We start from the raw sequence: 24,090 nt of genomic DNA on the forward strand, positions 1-24,090 counted from the left end.
CATTATATCATATTATTATATTAGTATATTGCTATTGAGTGTTGAGTATAGGAGAAGCGTATAGAGAAGAGTCCATCAGGTTTGCATACACTGTGATGTATAGAAGTGAAATCTAGTCTATGAAGATTGAGGATATGCGTTGCATGGAAAGAAATGATGATGGCCATGTAATGAGATGCATGTAATAGTAATATATAACAAGAGTAGTACTAAAAATACATTATTTGACATATTTAGGAATTATTGACTTGAATATTTCACCATTCTTCAGTGGGTAAATATAAGGGAAATCTTAGAAATAGAATCGATTTCATTAAGAATTGATGTTAAAAGGAAAAACTTGAAAAATGAATCTTTATATGATTTCAAACAAATCATAATCTCTTGAGAGGGAGAGAAGCTTGTGATCTGTGAATGGTGCCTTAATGTCCTGTACTGGAGATCAGTTCGGTCTTAATTCTTTTGTAATCTAATTTACTCAACAAGTCATGAGAAATGGGGTACATTTAATTCAGTAACTCTTTAATAAAAGCTTTAAAATATTTTAACAGAAAGTTCGTTTGTAGATTTATTGCGCCTATCAACACTGAAACTGGTTTTGAATTGATTTTATTTCTTGAACCCCTTTTTAAATAGAAGAGGCTAAAGTATATTTCAGAGGAGAGAAGACAAAAATGAAAGATAAAAACAAAATGCAATAAACTAATTCAAATTTGCTTTAATATAAAGGAAAATGAAAATCAGTTCTATGATGAATATTTTTTTGCTATTATTATCATAAGGATTGTTTTAGCTTTTTTTTTCTCAAACTTTCAAATGCAATTCAAAAGAAGGAACCTAATTTGTTTGAAAGAACTACATCAAATACTTTAAATTTCAAAGTTAAGAAAAGCATACTTATGAAAAATCCTATATGCATTAAACTCTATACATTAGAGGTCGCTGATATAAATAAAGAATGCACTACTTATAATAGGGCTGTTTCTTTGTTTCCATGGTTATCTTAGTGATTTCCTAGAAAATGTGAACATTCTCGGATTTAAACTTTATGGTTGACAGCATCAATGGTATGAAATGGTCAACTAAAATTATGTAGAATACTGAAAATGTGAAGTTTTAAAATTCAATTCAACAATCATTTGTCAATTCATGTTATGCGCTCTTAGGACATAATTATAAATTATCCATAATCTAGATTATTCAGACTATCTATCTATCTATCTATCTATCTATCTATCTATCTATTTGGTCGGGCTCCCTGCCCGAACCAATGTGACTCTCCCCCCCCCTCTCTCTCTCTCTCTCTCTCCAGACTCCCCTGTCTTCCATCAGCTGCCTCAGATCTTCAGGATCACAATTGGCGTCATGTGCAATTTGCTAGATGTATATACATCCACATATATGTGGATCTCGGTCGTCTTGTGTTCGTGCGCCTGTGCCGTGGAGTACACAACAATGCATTTCTCACCAGCTCTTGTTTGCTCTTCCGGGAGTGGCCGCTAACAGCACACTGGGTTTTACTTTAAATGAATCCAGAGGCAGACGTTATCCATCAGCATACATAACTGACGCAGATTATGCAGATATGGCTGGGTATTAATGTAATGTTATTCATATTTATTATTACCTATAGTAAGGAATCTTATTGTTAACCAAGGCCATATGTCTATCTGAACAGTTTAGTATAAATCTGGGAAGCTTTAAATATAATCTTTATATTAATAGGATAGCATGTGTGTTATTTATTTTGTGTGTCATTCTTACATCCGAGTGACTATCGTTTAATTGTTATGGACTTCCATTTCTTGTAATACATAATTTGAACAAGAATTTTTCATACGTTTTGGTTTCGGTTTCGATTATAGCTCAAGGAGTTCAAGCTGATGCACCCAAATCATAAGGATATATATATATATATATATATATATATATATATATATATATATATATATATATATGATTTTTTGAAATCGCAATTTTATAATATATAAAAATTGATAGAACATTAAATCTATAATAATATATACGAAATCTGCAAGAATTAAAATATCATATTTAAGCATACTTTATGACCGGGCTAGTCCGGGCGTCCCTGCTAGCTTAGATAAATACTTTTGCAGTTTTTATAAATGAGCTACAATAATATCAGAGCCTTTTGGCCAAGATCAAAGTGTAGTATCTGTTCCGGCAGATGCTGCACTTAAGATAATTTGTACCAGTCAATGGAGGGGAAACCCTCTATACTGGGACAATTATTATTTTTGGTAACCAGAGTGACCCCTTTTAGGGGAGCTGGTTTTTACCTCACATTAAAAACGGCCTTGTGCCTAATTTGCTCAGTGGGGGAGCAAATAAATACCATCTGTTCCGGCAGATACTGCAAGCTATGACTAGCTATGACTAGCAAAGACCAGATGTGGAGGCAACCCCACATGCCTGACCTTTAACCAGCTCCTATTTCCCACCTCTCGGGAGCTGGTCCCCTTTTCCCTTCCCCCTCCCTTCACTCCTCACATAAAAAATTGGCCTTGTGCCTAATTTGCTCGGTGGGGGAGCAAATAAATACCATCTGTTCTTCAGATGCTGCACTTCCATTTCTTGTTCTCTTTCGGTGGAGGAGCAGTTCTTCACGACTGAGACAATTTTTTTTATTTTTGTACCTTTTCTTCACGTTAAAAAACGATCCTGGTGTCTAACTCTGTCCCGTGGGGAGGCATAGTAAATAGGTACAATAATATCAGAGCATCTCCGTTTATGCTGAACATCTACAGAATGCCAACATCAATATATTACATATAAATTAGTCCCCTGTGGAATTTCCACAGGTCCTGCTAGTATGTATGTATGTATGTATTATTATTATTATTATTATTATTATCATTATTATCATTATTATTATTATTATTATTATTATTATTATTATTATTATTATAGTCTAATTAGCATTGGACTTTTTTACTGGTGATTTAATCCATTATTTATAAATATTATTTCTTGTATTGCATTTTCAGTTTGTGGAAAGAAAGTTGGGTACAGTACAATTTTTTGTGGTACTTGTGATTATTAGGTACACCAAGTGTAGTGGAATTACTAGTCGGTTCAAAAAGGATAACTAGTTTGTGTGTAAGACAATGAAAATAGATGATAACTTAGATGTAGAGAACGTATATCTAAACGATGAAGATATTAAGATTGTTAGGGTTTATTTTTACTATTGGGCCACAGAATAAAGCAGATGATTGGTTGATCGCAAAAATTAGAGTAGATGGAGTGAGTTCAGATAACTTCATCCTTTACTAACTAGCAGAGCGTTGTCACTGTTGACCAGGGAAAAAAACCATCAGGTATGTGTACACTGTGTGAGGTATGGAAGTGAAACCTAGCCAGTGAGAGCCGAGGATATGGGTGGTTATTGTTGTGTTATTATTATTATTATTATTATTATTATTATTATTATTATTATTTATAGTAGTAGTAGTAGTAGTAGTAGCAGTAGTAACAGTAGTAGTAGTGCAATCATTTTCTTCACAACGAAATGAGATGGGGTTTTATGTGCATTCTTTATTGTTCTGCACGAAAATCCCGCCAGGATGACATATTTTATATTTCTCGACACTTCACATATAAAAGAATTTTTTGCTGCCTGACTAGAACAAATACACTACATCTTCTAATTCTAATATGAATTCTATATCTTTAGATTATCCTCACTCTCGGTGCATAACGATTTTACTCAGATGCAAATACGTATGAGGTTCGTGAGTTAAAGTTTAAAAACCCCAATTGTTCTAATTTTTTTTAAGAAAAGGTTTCACGTGTTCTCTATGAAAAAAGTATAACATTAAAAAATATTTTCTTTAATTAAATTAAAATGAAAATAATAAATTTGCTGCAAAACCATTTCTCCAAAACTTAATTCTAATTTTAATTATAGAATTAATTAACCTGTTTCTTTTAATACTAATTTTGGACATTAAAACACTTTTTTAATTAAATGCTGAATTAGGGATGGTCTAAGAAAAGAAAACCAGAGAGGAATCGACTATTTCTTGAAATATTCCATAGAAATTAGATAAATTTATTCTTTATAAAATGTAAACATGGTTTGTTTTAAATAGTTTTTACAATGTACGTGTTCAATCTTTATCACGTTGATTTTATTTTTGTTATTATTCTACTTTTTTTCTTTGAATGTCTGTATTAAAGGACATTCCAATTTTTATGTCACGATATTTTATTCATAGAATTATTTTATTATTCTCTGCAGCATTGTATGTGTAGGTGTGTTGCACCGTTTCATAAAATCTCTATTTAATGGAAATTGGAATAACGTACTGATGAAATTAAGAGAAGATGCAGGAATCAGAATCACCTCCAACTATGTCGAGTCACTGAAAGTATCGGTTCTCTCAATCTTAGACACACAAGCCTAGAATTTAGTAGCATTTTTTAGCGATGAGAAAATGTAGTATCTCTTGTCATATTGCAATTTATTGTTAACATCTTTAAACAGTAAAGAAGAAATCCTTTGAGACTAAGCTAATTTATATTTTAGTTTCAAATCCAGGATATTTCTTTTTTGGAAACTGGATTTCCACCACATTAAAGTTGACCTTATGTCTAACTATGCTTTCATGAAAAGGTAAGTAAACAGGAATATCTCATTGTTTCCATGTTTATTTCCTGATGAAATTTTATCTATATATATAATTTAAAAAACGCTGAGTAATGTCACGTGACCTGACGTCAGAAAGCTGTAATGGCGGCTGCTATTACACAAATTAACTGCCTTCGAATGGTAACTTGATATTATAACCCAGAGATAAATATTAATTCTCGAGTGGAAAACTTAGTACCAACGTAATTATCGCATTTCAAAACGTAGAATCCCAAATTTACACGAAAATTGAAGAGGGGAAAATAAAATTATTAGTGATTGAAATTTTTACCGACGAGAATCGATTTACTATGTTTTAAAATGTAAACAATCCATTCCTAAATCTATAACATTATATATAAGCGAGTAGGAAGGGAAAGGGGCGAAGCATAATATGATTTAATCAGCGTTTGTTTCACTACACCCTTATACTTAGACATTTTAATATTATACGAATATCAGGCATAAACATCTTATTTTCGAGTAACTTCTGTTTCTCTAAAGCTTGAGATCCAAGGTATCACCTCCCCAGTATTTTGTTAGAGGGAGGGGGGCGAAAGATGAGACCGCTTGAATTCTTTACAATTCTACACTTTGATCTTAGCCAAAAGGCCAAGTAAACAAAGATGAAAATTATGTCATATTCCAAACATCACACATTGCTAAACTGCTGATTCCATATACTAAAATAAAAACATTATGTAGCTTCATTGTCCAATACCATTAGATTAATATACACTCATTGTTATAATATGCAAGTGACCTCCCTTGGGTGTAGCTTCAATGTCGAATACCATTAGATTAATATACAATCATTGTTATAATATGCAAGTGACCTCCCTTGGCTGTAGCTTCATTGTCGAATACCATTAGATTAATATACAATCATTGTTATAATATGCAAGTGACCTCCCTTGGATGTAGCTTCATTGTCGAATACTATTAGATTAATATACAATCATTTTTACAATATACAAGTGACCTCCCTTGGATGTAGCTTCATTGTCGAATACCATTAGATTAATATACAATCAGTTATAATATGCGAGTGACCTCCCTTGGATGTAGCTTCATTGTCGAATGCCATTAGATTAATATATAATCATTGTTATAATATGTAAGGGACCTCCCATGGATATAGCTTCGTTGTCAAATAGCATCATAATAATATACATTGCTATAATATGCAAGTGACCTCCCTTGGATGTAGCTTCATTGTCGAATTCCATTAGAATAATATACAATCATTGTTATAATATGCGAGTGACCTCCCTTGGATGTAGCTTCATTGTCGAATACCTTTAGAATGATATACAATCATTGTTATAATATGCAAATGACCTCCTTTGTATGTAGCTTCATTGTCGACTACCATTAGATTAATATACAATAATTGTTATGATATGCAAGTAACCTCCCTTGGATGTAGCTTCATTGTCGAATACCATTAGATTAATGTGCAATCATTGTAATATTATGCTAGTGAACTCTCTTGGATGTGACTTTATAGCTGGATATTTGTACTAACAGAATACCCAGCGTTTCTGGGGATTGTATAAGAAAGGTGGATATATGTACTAGCAAAATACCTGACGTTGCCTGGGATTGGATGAGATAGGTGGGATGTTTCCTTGAAGAATACCTGGGATCGGATAGGATCGGTGAATATTTGTGCTAACAGAATACCCTATATAGGAGAATGGGGCGATTATGTCGTAAAATCATGAAAAATTATTGTCGAAATTAGTAACATATCCAATAATTATGAAAAATGATGAAATGTGAGTTATTTGATTGGTGCGTTTGTAATGAAATAATTAACTAAACAATGTCTCAAATGTATTTTTTTGTAAGAGGAAGGGGATTATTTGGGTTAAATAATGAAAAATAATTGTCGAAATTAGTAACATATCCGCAAATTATGAAAATGATAAAATGTGAGTTATTTGATTGGTTTGTTTGTAATGAAATAAACAGCACAGACAATGTAGCAAAGTTATTTCTTAGTAAGAGGAAGGGGATTTTGTGGGTTAAATTATGAAATATGATTGTCGAAATTAGTAATATATCCAAGAATTATGAAAAATGATGAAACGTTTTATTTGATTGGTGTGTTTGTAATGAAAAATACCCAGTCAGACAATGTCTCAAAGTTATTATTTTAGTAAGAGGAAGGGGTTTATGTGGGTTAAATCATGAAAAACGATTGTCGAAATTAGCAACATATCCAAGAATTATGAAAAGTTATTAAATGTAAGTTATTTGTGCTTATAATGAAATAAACAGCCCATATATAGTCTCAAAGTGATTATTTTAGTAAGAGGGGGTCAATTATGTGGGTTATATGATAAAAATGATTGTCGAAATTAGTAACATATCCAAGAATTATGAAAAATGAGTAAATGTGAGTTTGAAGTGTTTGTAATAGAAATAGATAGCCAAGATGGTGTATCAAAGTTATTATTTTAGTAAGAACGGGGCTATAATTAGTGTTAAATCAAGAAAAATGATCATCAAAATTAGTAAAATATCCAAGAATTATGAAAAATGATTACACATGAGTTATTTGATTGGTGTGTTTGTAATAGAAACAGACAGCCCAGACAATGTCTCAAATGTATCATTTTAGTAAGAGGTGGGTGATAATGTTGAGTAACTCATGAAACATGATTGTCGAAATAAGTAACATATCCAAGAATTATGGAATTTGATGAAATGTAAGTTATTTGATTTGTGTGTTTATATTGAAATAAACAGCCAAGAAAAAGTCTCAAAGTTATTTCTTTAGTAGGACGGGGTAAATTATGTCGGTTAAATAATGAAAAATAATTGTCGAAATTAGTAACATATCCAAGAATTATGAAAAATGATAAAATGTGAGTTATTTGATTGGTGTGTTTTTGTAATAAAATAACTAGCTAGACAATATATCAAAGTTATTATTTTAGTAAGAGGAAAAGGGATTATTTGGGTTAAATCATGAAAAATGATTGTCGAAATTAGTAACATATCATATTTCATAATTCTTGGATGAAATGTGAGGTATTTGATTAGTGTGTTTGTAATGAAATAACCAACCCGACAATGTCACAAAGTAATTATTTTAGCAAAAGGAAAGGATATTAATGTGGGTTAAATTATAACAAACGATTGTCGAAATTACCAACATATCCAAGAATTATGAAAAGTGATTAAATGTAGGTTATTGGATTGGTGTGTTTATAATGAAATGAACAGCCCAGATATAGTTTTAAAGTTGATATTTTAGTAATAGGGGGTCGATTATGTGGGTTACATCATTAAAAATGATTGTCGAAATTAGTAACATATACAAGAAAAGTGAAAAAGGATGAAATGTGAGTTATGTGATTGGTGTGTTTGTAATGAAATTACCAGCACAGACAATGTCTTAAATGTATTATTTTAGTAAGAGCAGAGGGGATTATGTGGGCTAACTCATGAAACATGATTGTAGAAATCAGTAACATATCCAAGAATTATGAAAAATGATGAAATGTAAGTTATTTGATTGGTGTGTTTGTAATATAATAACCATTCCAGACAATGTCTCAAAGTTATTATTTTAGCAAGAGGAGAGGATATTATGTGGGTTAAATCATGAAAAACGATTGTCGAAATTAGTAACATATCCAAGAATTCTGAAAAGTTATTAAATGTAAGTTATTTGATTGGTGTGTTTATAATGAAATAAACAGCCCAGATATTGTCTCAAAGTTAGTATTTTAGTAAGAGGGGCTCGATTATGTGGGTTAAATCATAAAAAAATGATTGTCGAAATTAGTAACATATCCAAGAATTATGAAAAATGATTAAATGTGAGTTATTTGATTGGTGTGTTCGTAATGAAATAGATAGGCTAGAAGATGTATCAAAGTTTTTATTTTTGTAAGAGGAATGGGATCGTGTCGGTTAAAGAGGGGGGCGATTATATGGGTTACTTCATTAAAAATAGTTGTCGAAATGAGTAACATATCCAAGAATTATGGAAAATGGTCAAATGTGAGTAACTTGATAGGTGGGTTTGTAATGAAATAACCAGCCATACAATGTCTGAAACTTATTATTTTAGTGATAGGAGGAGGCGATGTGGATTAACTCATGAAAAATTATTGTCGAAATTAGTAACATATCCAAGAATTATGAAAAATAAATTTTAGTTATTTGATTGGTGTGTTTTTAATGAAATAAACAGCCCAGTCAATGTAGCAAATTTATGATTTTAGTATGAATTGGGCGATTATATGTGCGCACTCATTAAATATGATTGTTGAAATTCATAACATATCCAAGAAAAATGATGAAATGTGAGGTATTTTATTGATGTGTTTGTAATGAAATAAACAGCCCAGAAATGTCTCAAATTAAGATTTTGTGAATGAACTCAGAAAAAATGACGGTTCAAATTAGTAACATATCCAAAAATTATGAAAAATGATGAAATGTGAGTTATTTGATTGGTGTATTCGTAATGAAGTAGACAGACTAGACAATATATGGAAGTTATTATTTTAGTAAGAGGTGGCGATTATGTGGGTTACTTCCTCAAAAATAATTGTCGAAATTAGTAACATGTCCAAGAATTATGATAATGTGAGTTACTTTGTTGGTGGGTTTGTAATGAAATAACCATCCATACAATGTCTAAAAGTTACTATTTTAGTGATAGAAGGGGGCGATAATGTGGATTTACTCATAAAAAATGATAGTCGAAATTAGTAAAATACCATAGCCTATGTATCAAAGTTTTTATTTTAGTAAGAGTGGGGACGATAATGTAAGTTAAATCATGTGACATGGTTCTTGAAATTAGTAACATATCCAAAAATTATGAAAAATGATAAAATGTGAGTTATTTGGATGATGTGTTTGTAATGAAAAACCAGCCAAGAAAATGTCTCAAAGTTATTATTTTAGACAGGTGAGCGATAATGTGGGTTAAATTGTCGAAATTTGTAACAATTCAAGAATTATGGGATTCAACGAGATACGTCCACATATATACTTACAGATTACCAGAAGTCACCCTGGATTCAATGAGATGCATGCAAATGTATGCTAGCAGAATACACGGTCGCCTGGGATGTAATGAGATGAATGCAAATATCTAGTAGCAGAATACTTGGCGTTGCATTGGATTGAATTAGATTGATTGAAATATATACTAACAGAATACCTTGCGTCGCTAATAAGATTGCTTGAGATATATACTAGCAAAATACCCAGCGTTGCCCGGGATTGAATGAAATAAGTGAGAATATATATTAGCAAAATACCTGGCATCGCTTGGGATTTGATGAGATAAATGCGTTGTATATTACCCATTCTTGCATATACATGCTGTAAATTACCTACCCTAGGTAAGATACAATTAGTTCATATGTATAATACCCGTCTTATGTAGGTAAAATATTCTTTTGCTCGAAATAGCAAATGATACATAAACATACAACATTCCTCTCTCATAAGAATAACAAATATATTTAAAAACTAAATTCAATTTTCTCATTGTTTATACGGTCCCGAGAACGCTGGGTAAGTCCCCTAGTTTCCAATAAAAGCAAGGCTGAATTATTGGTTGAGTTGGTATTATGTTACAAGCCGCCAACAAACGATAAATCCAAGCCAATAATAGCGACTCACCTCAACACATATTTAAGGTGTACAATTTCAATTATCAATTTTGACATACAGTAATTGCTGATCAAATAAATATATAAATCATTGTTAATGTCATAAAAGAATTTCTAAACATATGTAAATGAGTTTAAAAATCTGGGAAATAGGTCAAACCATATAATCCATGAATGTTTTTATCATCAGTTATAGATCACTTGGTTTCAATGTGAATTGATCCTTTTTATGAAAGTGCTAGTGGGACATATGTCTCGGCATTCCCTCTGATGACTTACGGACCCAGAATCGCAATTCCAGAACTAAATTGACTGAATGCAAATTAGTTCACCATATAGCATATCATTAAGTAGTATATCAAAAGGATTAAAATGGCCAAATTTTTTGCGTACAAAACGTTGTGTGTGTGTGTGTGTGTGTGTGTGTGTGTGTGTGTGTTGGTTGGAAAAGATGAGGGCTTTATAAATATAACAGACGCAAGGTTGTGGAAAATAACTTTGCATCACAAATTCTATGCATTTCACTATTAAATAAAACACACATAAATGGAAGTATTTCTATATTGATATCAAAACAATCAATGAATTTGAAAACAATATAAAAAAATAGTTGATTACTGTAATGACCTGCGACACCTTAATATGCAAATTAGTTGATCTAACAGTATATCAGAAAGAATTTTTGTTTCTGTCATGTAAATCTGAAACAAGTGTTTAAATGTCTCTGTAAAGCAATTTTACAAATTTATATAAACAGATTTTTATCAATTATCTCTATCTTCAGTAAATTAATATTCTCTCAGCCTAAACCGTTGCATACTTAATACGCGCTCAGTAACTATGTTTTAGTCTTGCTTCTGGGCAGCAGGTCAAAAGTTCTGCAAGGCATCAAAGGTTTATTTTAGCCTTGTACCAAAATGAAAATTCTTTCTTAACGTGAAAAATAATTAGAAGCCATTATTCTTTCTTTTTTTTACATATAAATCACTACTTATCAAGGCCTAGAGACCACTCGAGGATAAGGGTTAAACGTGTACAGTAGTCAATTGGACAATATAGTAATCGTTAGTAATGGAAATTCGATAAATTTGTTAACTTAAGTGGAACAGCTCATCATGAACTTGTTTACATTGGACTTGAAGACAATCAGATTGTAGTCAGCTGGAAAGCAGGAAAACGGAAGACAATTCCACAGGTGTACAGTTCTAAGGAAGAAGTTTTGTTCATGGAATCTACGTTTAGGTTTAGGCACAGATAAAGAGTGGGGGATTATTGATAGTGTTTTCAGTTAGATGAGTGTTTCTTGTGAAAGTTTGGTGAGGGGGGGGACCAAAGATTGGAGCTCAGACGAACGCTTGCCATGAAAACAACGATAAAGAAGAGAAAACTCGCAACATCGCTTCTGTGAGATAGACGTTGCAGGGAAGAGAAAAGGACATCTCCAACGAGGCTACAAAGTCTATTTTGAACTCTATCAAGGCAAGACAAGTCCTTTCTAGCAGCTACTGCCCAAATGTGGCAACAGTACTCCATCCTTGGACGTACCTGGCTCTTATATAGATATTGAATTGCATCAGCAGTGAGATATCTACTGGATCAATAGAATGGTTCCACCATTTTCCTAGTGGCCTTGGCAACAGATTTGATGTACGTGTTCCATTTCAGATTAGGAGCAAAGGTCAAGTTCAGGAGCTTGCTAAAACATGACGCCGTCCCAGGACGAAAGCCATTCATTTCAATTGGTGCCAGATGTGGATCAGAACGTTGATGATGTAAAGATAGAAGCTTGGTTTTAGATGTAAAAGTAACCAGCCACTCCTCTCTCCATTGTACCACGTGCTCAAGATCAGAGGAGAGAGAATCGGAGAGAACTTAGTCATTTACGGTCTTAGATGTGCTACCATAGACGGTAGTTTCTTCAGCATAAATGTCTACAAATGATGTAAGGATGTGATTTGGAAGATCATTAATGTAGATCAGGAAAAGGTTTGGGCCCAGGATGAACCCCTGAGGGACTCCCGCATTAATACTGTAAGCTTCTGATTTTTGCCTATCAACTACCACTCTTATGAACCTATCAGAAAGAAATGATTTAATAATTGAGAAGACGTTCCTAGCTATACCATAGCTGGAGATCTTGTGAAGTAAACCGTTATGTCATACCTTATCGAAGGCCTTTGATATGTCAAGAGCAATTGCCCTAGAAAGGTTGCTTCCATCGAGGGATTCACTAATTCTATATGATATAACTGTAAGCACATCTGCTGTAGATCTAGCAGAATGGAAACCATATTGAGTGTCACTAAGAAGGTTATTTTTGCTGAGATTCTAGCAACTTACTCATGGCGCACAGGAGATTTATTGGCCTGTTCTGAGAGGGAGATGAGCGATCACCTGCATTCTTAAATACAGAGCATACTGATGAGATTTTCCAGGGTGATGGGAAGCAATTCTCCTTAAGACAACGTTTAAACAGTTTTGTAATGGGCGCTAGTTCTGGTTGAAGATTTTTAGTACTATAATTGGAATACCGTCAGGGCTGGTTGCTTTACTCGAATCAAGGTTTTTATTAGCTTGGCAACATCACATACAGATATTTGTATATCACATAGCGTGTTTTTTGATACAAGAGGAAATATTGGGGGTTGGCGGCCTTGGTCGCAATGGGTAGAATTAGCTGCAAATTTCTTGGCAAATAGTTTGGCTTTGTCTGAAACTGAGGAGATTACCTCAGGTCCATTGATGATAGTTGGGATAGAGCACATGCTTTTGTTCAGGATTCTGTTTGCTATTTGCCAAAACTGGTGGGAGCCAAGCCGCTCCTCAGCTGCTTTGGACTTGAAGGACTGAGCATACAACTCTCTTGCATTCTTTATTACTTTCTTACAATGGTTGCTGGTGGTCTTGAAAGCGGCTTTAGTTTCCATACATCTATTACGTTGGAAGCAGTGGAAAAAGTGATTTCTGTGCGCAATGGCAGCAGCACATTCTGGAGAGAACCATGGCTGGCTGTTAGGTTTTTGCTGAAATTTTTTGGAGGGTATTAAACGATCTATACCTACAATTAACCATTCCGTCAGGTCTGATACTATAGATGACACATCCTTTTTAAACATGGAACGCAGCAGTAGATCTGATATAAATGTATGGAAGCTATCCCAGTCAGCCTTAGTGTATCAATATTCTGTACGATGGAGAGGTACGTCTGAGAACTTATTACATTTCATTTTTATCTTCACTGATAAAACAGAGTGGTCAGAAGATCCAAAAGGAAACAGAACAGAAACTGAACAGTTCAGGGCAAATTGTGAGAAAGAGATTTAGGAGACTCACATACCCTACACATACCCTATATATATATATATATATATATATATATATATATATATATATATATATATGTATATGTAAGATAAGTAGAAACACAAGCAGAGAGAGAGAGAGAGAGAGAGAAACATAAGACAGCAGTGACCACATCCCCCCCCTAACGAACCAGTAATAAAAATTGAACATACGAATGAAAAGTACAATCATTTACACATGTTCCCACCGCTCGGAAATATTTCAAATGAACTACTAAAATGTTCTTTTAAATTTTAAACATATCTTGAGTATATTCTAAATATCTCACATTTTAAATACTTTCTGAAGAGGCCGCTTCACAGAACGTCTGAAACGCGTAAAAACGATTTCAATGATTTAAAAACATTATTACAATGATCTAAACATAATTTTCAATGAAAAACCAAGACACGGAATAATAAAATAATGTTAAAAAATACACATTGTTGGTGACCCCCCCCTTATTTAAATATACATCTTTCTCTCGTTAGAGTTTCTTAACCCATTATATATATATATATATATATATATATATATATATATATATATATATATATATATATATATATATATATATATACTAGTAGGACCCATGTACCGGCCTTACCCGGTGGAAGTATGACACAAAGCCAGAACAGATTTAGTAAAGAATCACCAGACCCGAAAAAAAATATTAAATTACAGTTTTTAATGGCGGTGGAGGGCACTGCCGCCCCCCCCCCAAAAAATAGCAGACAGTGGCGACTGTGGTCAAAATTAAATTATCTGGCTTCCAGTGCCGGGCATTGTCTAGCAGTGACAACTAGCAGACGCCACTGGCTGTGATTTTTAGCACTGGTGGTTACTGTTGATTAGTGCTGGTTTGGGGTGATTACTGGATACTGGTTGCCTTTGCAACTGGAACTCACTGGCGGTAATGATCAGTATCAACCTTCATTAGAATGCTCCTAACTAAAATTATCTGTCTTCAATTGTTGGGAACTGGCTGTCATTGGATATCTGTGGTGGGAACCGACGGTCACTGGCAGTTAGTGCTGTATTGAAGCGTTTACTGGCGTATACTGTTGAACCTCAGCTTCCTGTACAACTGTCACTATTGGTTCCCAGTATACATTGTCAGTCACTGGCGGCCATGACCAGTATCAACCTTAATTGGACTGCTCTGAAATTAAATTTAGGTAGTTATTTGTGTTTACTGGCGGGCACTGGCTTCCTCTGCAATGGTCAATCATGACCAGTGTCGGCCCTCATTGGACTGTTCTGAAATGAAATCGACTTTTGTTATTGCCATTTCTTAACAAGGACGGGCACTACAGAAAAATCGCGTGTATTCAAATGTCAGGCACTGTCACTCAGTGGTGGGCACCGCCATCCATGGTGGTCATTGCTCTTTTAAACTGGTTACTGTTACTTCATGGCAGAGGATGGAATAATAATAATAATAATAATAATAATAATAATAATATCTTTTTATTAAATTGTAACGTGAAAGTATCAAATAGTCATGAAATCCATGTCCTTTTTCCTCATAAGCACATTAGGAAAAAATAGAGGATTTGTTTTTCTTGATAAAAAATCAAAATACACTATTTTTTAAGTTGTTAGGTGAAAGAATTGAACAGTTATGAAAAATCGTTTCTGCTTTCTACGTAAGCACTTCTCCCAATTGTCTGACTGTTATAGTATTATAAAAATATATTTCTTTATTAAATATTTATTGATTTCTTTATATTTTTAAAAACATCGAATAGACAATTGTTTAAAACTTTTTAAACGATAACTTATTTTATTTTGTATGTGTGCGAATTTTTTTTTATCAAAATAAGAAAATAGTTGAACACGTCTCCCAGCGATTTTAAATTAAAACACGAAGTCTGGTTTGTACAACAAAATTTGTACAACAGTAAGCGGTTGTCAGCTGACACCCGGCTGAGTCGCCTACACATTTTTTTTGCTGAAAACTAATAACAATAAATAATAGTAATAGTAATATTGACACTAATAAAAAATGTAATAGTAGCAAAGTAGTTCAGCAATGTAAGCATCGTATTGTTTGTGTTGATAAAATTATCGAACAATAATAATAAAATAACAATGCAACGATATCTGTTTATCGAATTGTTAGGTGACGAGTCATAAAAATCAGTGTCCAAAAAGATGACACTGTTTTACCTTTTTAAGTATAAGTAAACAATGGATATACGATATGGTTTGAAGTGTTAGGTGAAAGTACAAAACAGGTAAGTGTTCGCTTTTCACCTAAGCATCTTTTAAACAAATAAACTGTTCTATTTACAACAGTAGCTTTAATAATAAGAATACTAATAATAACACTGCTAATAAAACTAATAAGAACAACAAAAAAAAACTAGTAGTAAAAAATATGAATAAGAGTAATAGCAGTAGTAGTAGTAATGGTTGTTAGGAAATGTAGGATCTACGTTTTTATGAACGGCAAATTGCCATAAAAAGCGTGATTGAACGGTCTATGTGTTGAAAAATACATAAAGAGAAAAAGCGTAGAATTTTGCTGTTTTGGGCTTCCGTACGTGTGATTGCATGAATGTGTAAGAGAAATGTAAGATGTGCGAAATTATGTTGCGTGAATAATTTGGAATATGGTTTTTTCATGCGTAAGCTTTATGTGAAGGATTGTTTTGTATTGAAAAAATGTAAAATAATAGTCGGAAAAGTTAAAAGATTTATTTGTTTTTCGAAACGTATCCAAAAGCGACAATAACAAATATTTTTTCTATGTTCAGAAATACGAATTCCTAATTCGAAAAACAACTGGTTGTAACGTTAAGGTGATTGCCGACTATTCTGTCATTCTGCTAAACTAAAAATGTTTGCAGTTTTAGGCCATTATGTATTATAATTATGTTACTTTCTAGTTTTAGGCCATTATGTATGTATGTATTATGAAAGAAATGCATTTAAGAAGTCGAATAATTTACTGGTTGCGTGTAGCTAATTGTGACACTGAAAAAAAGACCTGGTGATTTCGGGTGTTCTGGGGGATTAGATTTAAAGAGGGGCAATTTGGCTACTACCTCTGTGGGATTACGTAGCTGAGGGAGTGAGGTAAGGAGGGCACATTATAGTATTTATACAATGTACGCATTCTTGTTCAAAAACACACTGTAGTATGAGCTTGGAATAGTGAGTGCAGAGGAATGCCCGCTTTGTTTTCCTATAGTGTCGATAGTTAGTGTAAAATGTTAACATATATATATATATATATATATATATATTTGTGATTTGTGTGATGTCTTTCGGCGGTCAGAGCCCTCCAAGGTCACTGCAACAAGCGGCCTCCAGTTGGGACGGTATAGGCGGCGTCGAATCAATAGACCGCTGCACCGTTTCGCTGTCCCTATTTACACAGACAAGCATGTGGCGTAAGCTATTGGATTCACTGCGTCTCATAGCGGTATAACAGGGGATCTGAGGTTCGTCTGGTACAGACTTCAGCCAGGTATCCAGCGCCGACTTGAACGATTCTGCAGTTCGTGATCTCTCTGATGTTACGTGGTAGGCAATTGAAGAGCGTAGGACCCCGGGAATTTAAACTCGATTCCCTGAGCCGTCGGATCCAGTTGTCCCTGGCACTGGTTAGGGGTGGTACCACACACCTTCTGCCACGTTTTGAGATATGGTGCTGTATACTAGCGTTGGGCACCTGGTTCTCCATCATACGCCAGGTATAGATGATTGAATATCTTTCTTGCCTGCGTTGAATCGATTTGATATTCAACGTATCTAGCAGTTGTCAATAATTCAATTGACTATAACCAGTTATCTTTCTTAGAAACGACTTCTGGATGGCCTCTAATGCTTGAATATGACCTTTTCTGTCCGGAGTCCACAGCTGACAACAGTAATCAATGTGCGGCAACACCAGCGACTTCCAGAGTGTCAGCATTAGTTTTTTTTGTCTCGTTTTGAAAGTGCGTAGTATCCAACTGGAAAGGCTCCGTGCAGTTGAACAAACTTTGTCGATCTGGGAAGTGAATGTACCATCAGAATCCAACGTTACTCCTAGATCGCGCACAGTATCTTTGGTTTTAATTAGCTTCCCGTCTTGGGTCGAGTACTTAGATGCTTCTTTCAGGTCCTTCCTTCTACCGTATTTGATACACTCGAATTTCCCGGAGTTAAACTGAATATTGTTGTCATCCGCCCATTGGTAGATAGCGTCTAGATCATCTTGGAGAGCTTGTACATCAGAAGAATCTTTTATTTTCCTGCCAATCCTGGTGTCGTCGGCAAAACTTGAGACGAAAGACGATTTTACTTTTTCGTCTATGTCGCCGATTAGTACGAGGAACAGCAGTGGACCAAGTACTGAACCTTGGGGAACGCCAGATAGCACTTTGGTCGGGGGAGATGCAGAGCCATTTACTACAACTGTCTGGTAGCGATCTGTTAGGAATGATTTAATCCATAGGATCAATTTACCTCCAATTCCAAGATGTTGGAGCTTTTCGATGGTTACTGCAAAGTCCACTTTGTCGAACGCCTTTGCAAAGTCTAGGTATATCACGTCGACATTACATTCATTGTCTAGAGACATTACATTCATTGTCTATATATATAGGGTGTGCAGAACTTTAGTCTGTCTCTGTCGCTCTGTGTCTCTGACCTTTCTTTTTTTCGGTTATGTCGCTTGCCCTTTTATTATTGCCTTATATGACCTTTCGTTTTGGCTTTGTAGGTGGCATATGAGTCAAAGTTCTTCTTTGAAGTGACGTCATCATGACGCATTTCTCCACTGGTCCTGGCTGATCTGGGCACCCTGAATAACGGTCAGCTTTCCCCGATGATTATGACATCATTGTGTCCTGGTGATTTCCAGGCCCGCCTTGCTCACTCTAACATAATTTCGATGTAGGCTCCTCTTCAGAGGAAAGTCATTAACAAAATATTAAATCTGGTTTGATACAATTGTCCTATTCAGCACATACATAGAACATATATTAAAAATTAAATAAGGGTTGAAACAAAAAGGATATGAGATTTTTGTATTCGAATGGAATAGTAATCCTTGAAAAGAATGGAATGATGTTATTAGATTCCAAATTGGTTGAAGAAATACTCATTAAACTCCACGTCTTTTCGATAAAGCATCCAATGATCATTTGGGAATGGAGAATTATAGATTCATTTAATTCACACAACCAACACTATTCTTTCATTATTTTTTTTATTTTTTATAAATAAGAGAGGTTACAAAAATAAATTCCTATTTTTACACCTTTTCTTTATATATGTGTGGAAGGTTTTAATTATATTTTTATTTATTTTCGGGTGGTCATGGGGAGGCCTCAAGTTTTGACAAGCTTCTGGGCTTGACATTTACTCCTGATCTTAAATGGAACTAGTACATCAAATCTATTGCCAAGGCTGCTGGAAAAATGGTGGGATCTTTCTATCGATCCAGTAGATATCTCACTGCTGATGCAATTCTCTATCTATATAAGAGCCAGATACGTCCAAGTATGGAGTACTATTGCCACGGGAGCTGCTAGAAAGGACTTGTCCTGCCTTGATAGAGTTCAAAATAGACTTCATGGCCTCGTTGGAGATGTCCTTTTCTCTTCGTTGTAACCTCTATTTCACAGAAGAGATGACGCGAGTTTGTCTCTGCTGTATCGTTATTTTCATGGAAAGTGTTCAACTGAGCTTCAATCTATGGTCCCCCCTGGCCAAACTTTCACAAGAAACACTCGTCTAGCTGAAAACACTATCAATAATTCACCCCACTCTTTATTTGTGCCTAAACCTAAACGTACATTCCATGAACAAATCTTCTTTCTTAGAATTGCACGCCTGTGGACTCGTCTTCCGTTTTCCTGCTTTCCAACTGACTACAATATGGTTGTCTTCAAGTCCAACGTAAACAAGTTCTTGATGAGCCATTCGACTTGTTAACAAATTTACCGAATTTCCATTACTAACGATTACTATATTGTCCAATTGATTACTGTACACTCTTAATCCTTATTCCCGGAGTGGTCTCTGGACCTTGATAAGTGGTTATGCCTATGTAAAAAAAATTTAAAAAAAACAAAAAACAAAACAACTTCTTTTGTTTTCGAATTTTTTTTCCAAATAGAATTTTATCAGCAGTGGAGTTTTTTTAATTTTATTTTATTTTTTTTTTCTACAATTTTTTTTTTTTTTTTTTAGTACTGTAAATCTGCATAAAATAAAAAATAGAATCAGTTTTTTTTTAAATTCTTATGCCCAAAACAATAACCAATTGTTGCCGTGTCGGCATTCACCTGTAGGGACGCCCTAGGCGACTAATAGCTAGATAATCCCTTTTAATGTTTTTCTGAAACTTGTATCACAATATTATAATGTTGGATAATCGAAACTGTCCCCTTAAAATTGAAGAAAACTATGTGTTTATTTTTACGCTAGTTTAATTTTTAATAGTAGATCCCCAACCTCCCAAAAAACAACAACAAACAAGCAGTGTTCATTAAGTTGCTTCATTCTGCAAAATTCTCGGGCAGAAATATTGTGTTCAAATCTATACGTACATAGCTAGCAATCTATACGGACATAGCAAGCAATCTATACGTACATACCTAGCAATCTATACGTACATAGCTAGCAATCTATGTACATATAGTTTGCTAGCTATGTACGTATAGATTGCTTGCTATGTCCGTATAGATTGCTTGCTATGTGCGTATAGATTTGAACGCAATATTTCTGCCCGAGAATTTTGTAGAATGAAGCAACTTAATGAACACTGCTTGTTTTTTTTTTTTTTTTTTTTTTTTTTTGTTTTGTTTTTTTGAGGTGGGGATCTACTATTAAAAATTAAACTAGCGTAAAAATAAACACATAGTTTTCTTCAAATTTAAGGGACAGTTTCGATTATCTAACATTTTAATATTGTGATTAAAGTTTTAGAAAAACAATAAAAGGGATTATCTAGCTAAATAGTCGCCGACAGGTGAATGCCGACGCGACAGCGATTGCTTATTGTTTTGGGCATAAGAATTAAAAAAAAAAAAAAAAAAAACTGATTCTATTTTTATTTCATGCAGATTTTCAGTATTTAAAAACAAAATTGTTAAAAAAAAATAAAATGAACTCGACTGTTGAGTCTATTTCGAAAAAAAACAAAAGAAATTTTTACTTTTTTACTTTATTGTTTTCTTTTGGTAATTTATGCAGGGATTGAACATGAAATTTAATTTTTACGGTTTTTTTTGTTGATTAAATCGTTATGTGAAACTACAGGGTGGTCAAAAATCAGGTAACATTTTAAAGAAAAACGATATTAGCAATACACGTATATTTAAGTACCATACATTGAAATATAAAATGAAACAAACATGAAATATGTTTATTTTGTTAATTGTCGCCCATTTCTCTCTATCAATCGCTGGAAGCGATTAACCACTGATTGTGTAACATGTGTAACCATGTCGCTGATATCCGCGCAATCTCCTCGTCAATAAATAACTTTAAAGACGCTATTGTATCAGGCTTCTTGCCATAAACGCTATCTTTTACATAGCCCCAAAGCTAGAAATCAGGAGGGGTAAGATCCGGAGATCTGGCTGGCCATTCAACTGGGCCACGGCGACCAATCCATCGTTGTGGAAAAATTTCATCCAAGAAATAATATTAAACGAATAGAGATTATAATGGATCATATTGTTTTTTCTACCTTTAACATGTTACCTGACTTTTTGACCACCCTGTAGTCTAGTTGAATTTTCAAAAATAAAAGAAAAAAAAACATTTCTTAGTTATTTCATTTCATTTTTTCGGTATGTTTTCTTTATTAAAATTGTTACGTGAAACTTAGACTAGTCAAAAAAATAAACAACAACCAAAAGAAAAGGTAAATATATGGTTTAATACCATAATAGCCCCAACCAAAAACAAGTGTTTTTAGGAGGTTTTGGGGTCGCTGACAACGAATCTGATATTCAAGCCCGTCGCAAATTTACTGTTTGCATGGTATTAACACCTACACCCTGGGACAACGCGCGAGCGCATAAACGAATTTACATTAGGTCAACCTCCACACTTTTCTTTAAAGTGATGACAAGTACTTTTCCTGATATTAATGCGTTTATTATCCAGTGTATTGCGGGTTATTTTCACTCGTCGCCGTGTGTTGTTTCCGCGCACCCAAAAACAACACATGGCGACCAGTGAAAACAACACGCACGCATTAATATTAGGAAAAGTACTTGTCGATGAGCGACGACTGTCGGAATTTATTTTGCTTCCAGATAAATTCGACGCTAAAGTAACTAAGCTGAAAAAAAGCATGAAACAAAAGAGGGGGAGGGGGTAAAGAATAAAATATAAAGGTCTTGATTTGAAACGAAGAAGAAACTTTATTTACAATAAGTTGCAAATTTTTCCCTTTGCGGGCATTAAACTTAAACGCCAAGGTAACATATGAAAAAAGTAACATGTAATGAAAAAATAACAACACTGCTGGTTCTTATAAAGAAGTTGTGTGCATCCATTAACGAATACAACAAGAATATACAAAATAGTAGTATCTCCTAATCACACTCGCATATGAAATTAATTTTAGGAGCGTACTCACAATTGAAAGCCAGTTAGGCACGTGCCCTTTTCTTTTTTTTGTTTAAAGTTCTTTTAGAATTTTCCTTCCCTCCATGTTGCATGAAAACCGTAGACACACATGTATTACAGGAGCAAGACCTCGTCGCTTGTCCGAATAAGAAATTCCATAATACCTTGTCATGTAAAAGGTATTTTCTTTAAATTCCACTCCTTGTAAAATAAATACGTGCAAAACCGGAGCCACGTAGTTAATTTTCGGAAGTCTGTCTCGTCACAGCCGGGTATTAATTTCTTGCCGGGTTTACTTCTTTGAAGGAGGCTCATCAAAATTCCATTTTCAGCGCCGGGCAATGAACAACACGTTCACTCTCCTCGTCAGCAGAATTTCAAAAGAGGACGAAATACGCGCTGGACTCGTGATGTCACCACAGAGCTAGTATTTCCCTTTTCTCCAAATTAAAGAAGGTTTCGTACAAACCCAAAATATACGAAACTAAAAATCATAATGGACACAAAACACAAAAAATCATATATAAGAACCAGATAAACAATAATAAATGTAAACAGGGGGGATTTGGTACCAAAAAAATTCCAACACGACCAATGTAAATTTGTGTATGCTACCGCGCGCTCGTGCGTAGTCCAAGCGTTCAGGGGTTAATACCATGCAAACAGTAACTTTAAAACGGGTTTGAATATCAGACTCGTTGTCAGCGACCCCAAAACCCATAAGAAAACAAATTTTATTTACTAAAAAACAAAAAACAAAAAAAAGTAAACACTACTGTGTCTTTTTTTTTTTAAACATATTCATAACAAGTATAGATTAGTTAAAAATTAATACAGGCTTATTATTATTGACGCGATAATCTCGTTTCGCTTAAATGTGCGTTCCGTTCCATTTTCATTTTTTACATTCGTTCACAGCCGCTATCTTGTGGACATCTCAAGTGAACCTTGCCAAATATGAATAAATATTTCATAAAGTGATATATTTTTATAAGTATTATAATATAATACTAAAAACGAACACAAAACAGTAAAAAAAACACAAAAAAAACACAACTGAAACAATAGCGTTTTATTTGCTCACACCGAGTCAGTAGTCACCTAATCTTCTGTTACGCATTTTTTTTCTTTTCCTATGTATTTGACATATGACTAAAAACCGTTTTAGAATACTTCGAAAGGGATTAGATAACTGCTAGTCGCTCGAGGCGCTTGAGGCGCCCATACTTGGAAATGTCGATAGGACCGTCCAGGCATTTTTGTAGGCCAGAGTGTTTTCCTTTTTACTTTTGACTCGTATTTTATTATTTTTTTTAAATATTTCCCTAATTCTTAAAAAAAAAGAAAAGAAAAGAAGCAGTTTTAAAAAAAAAAATGTTTAACGCAAAAACAAAACAAACAGCATGCGAATGGTCGAAGATTCTTTTCTTGTTTTTGAATTCCCCAAAACTAGTGTAAATCATTAAATATAATTCTAATTTTATTTTATGCAGATCTGTTATTGTATTTTACAAATTCTTACGAAAAGATCACTTGTCCGAACGTTATTGTATTTTCTTTAACAAAGATTATATATATATATATATATATATTTATATTTATATTTATATTAAATAGCACACGATAATTTCCACTGGCAAAAATCGGAAGTGGCTTTAAAGAAGTTGCTTCATAATCATCAGGAGCAGCAGCAATTAGACGGACATAAAGTAGACGTACATTTTTAGTAAGACCGTAACATGTAATAGTGTAATTTTACATTATTGCCATCGTTTAGAGTGCTACCTAAAACAATCCAAATAAAGTTAAAGATGCTTTTAGAGCAGTACTAAAACGACTCTCGCGAAGATTCTT

Source organism: Euprymna scolopes, chromosome 17 (assembly GCF_053919585.1).
Source record: "Euprymna scolopes isolate OS-2025 chromosome 17, ASM5391958v1, whole genome shotgun sequence".
NCBI classification, from domain to species: Eukaryota; Metazoa; Mollusca; class Cephalopoda; order Sepiida; family Sepiolidae; genus Euprymna; species Euprymna scolopes.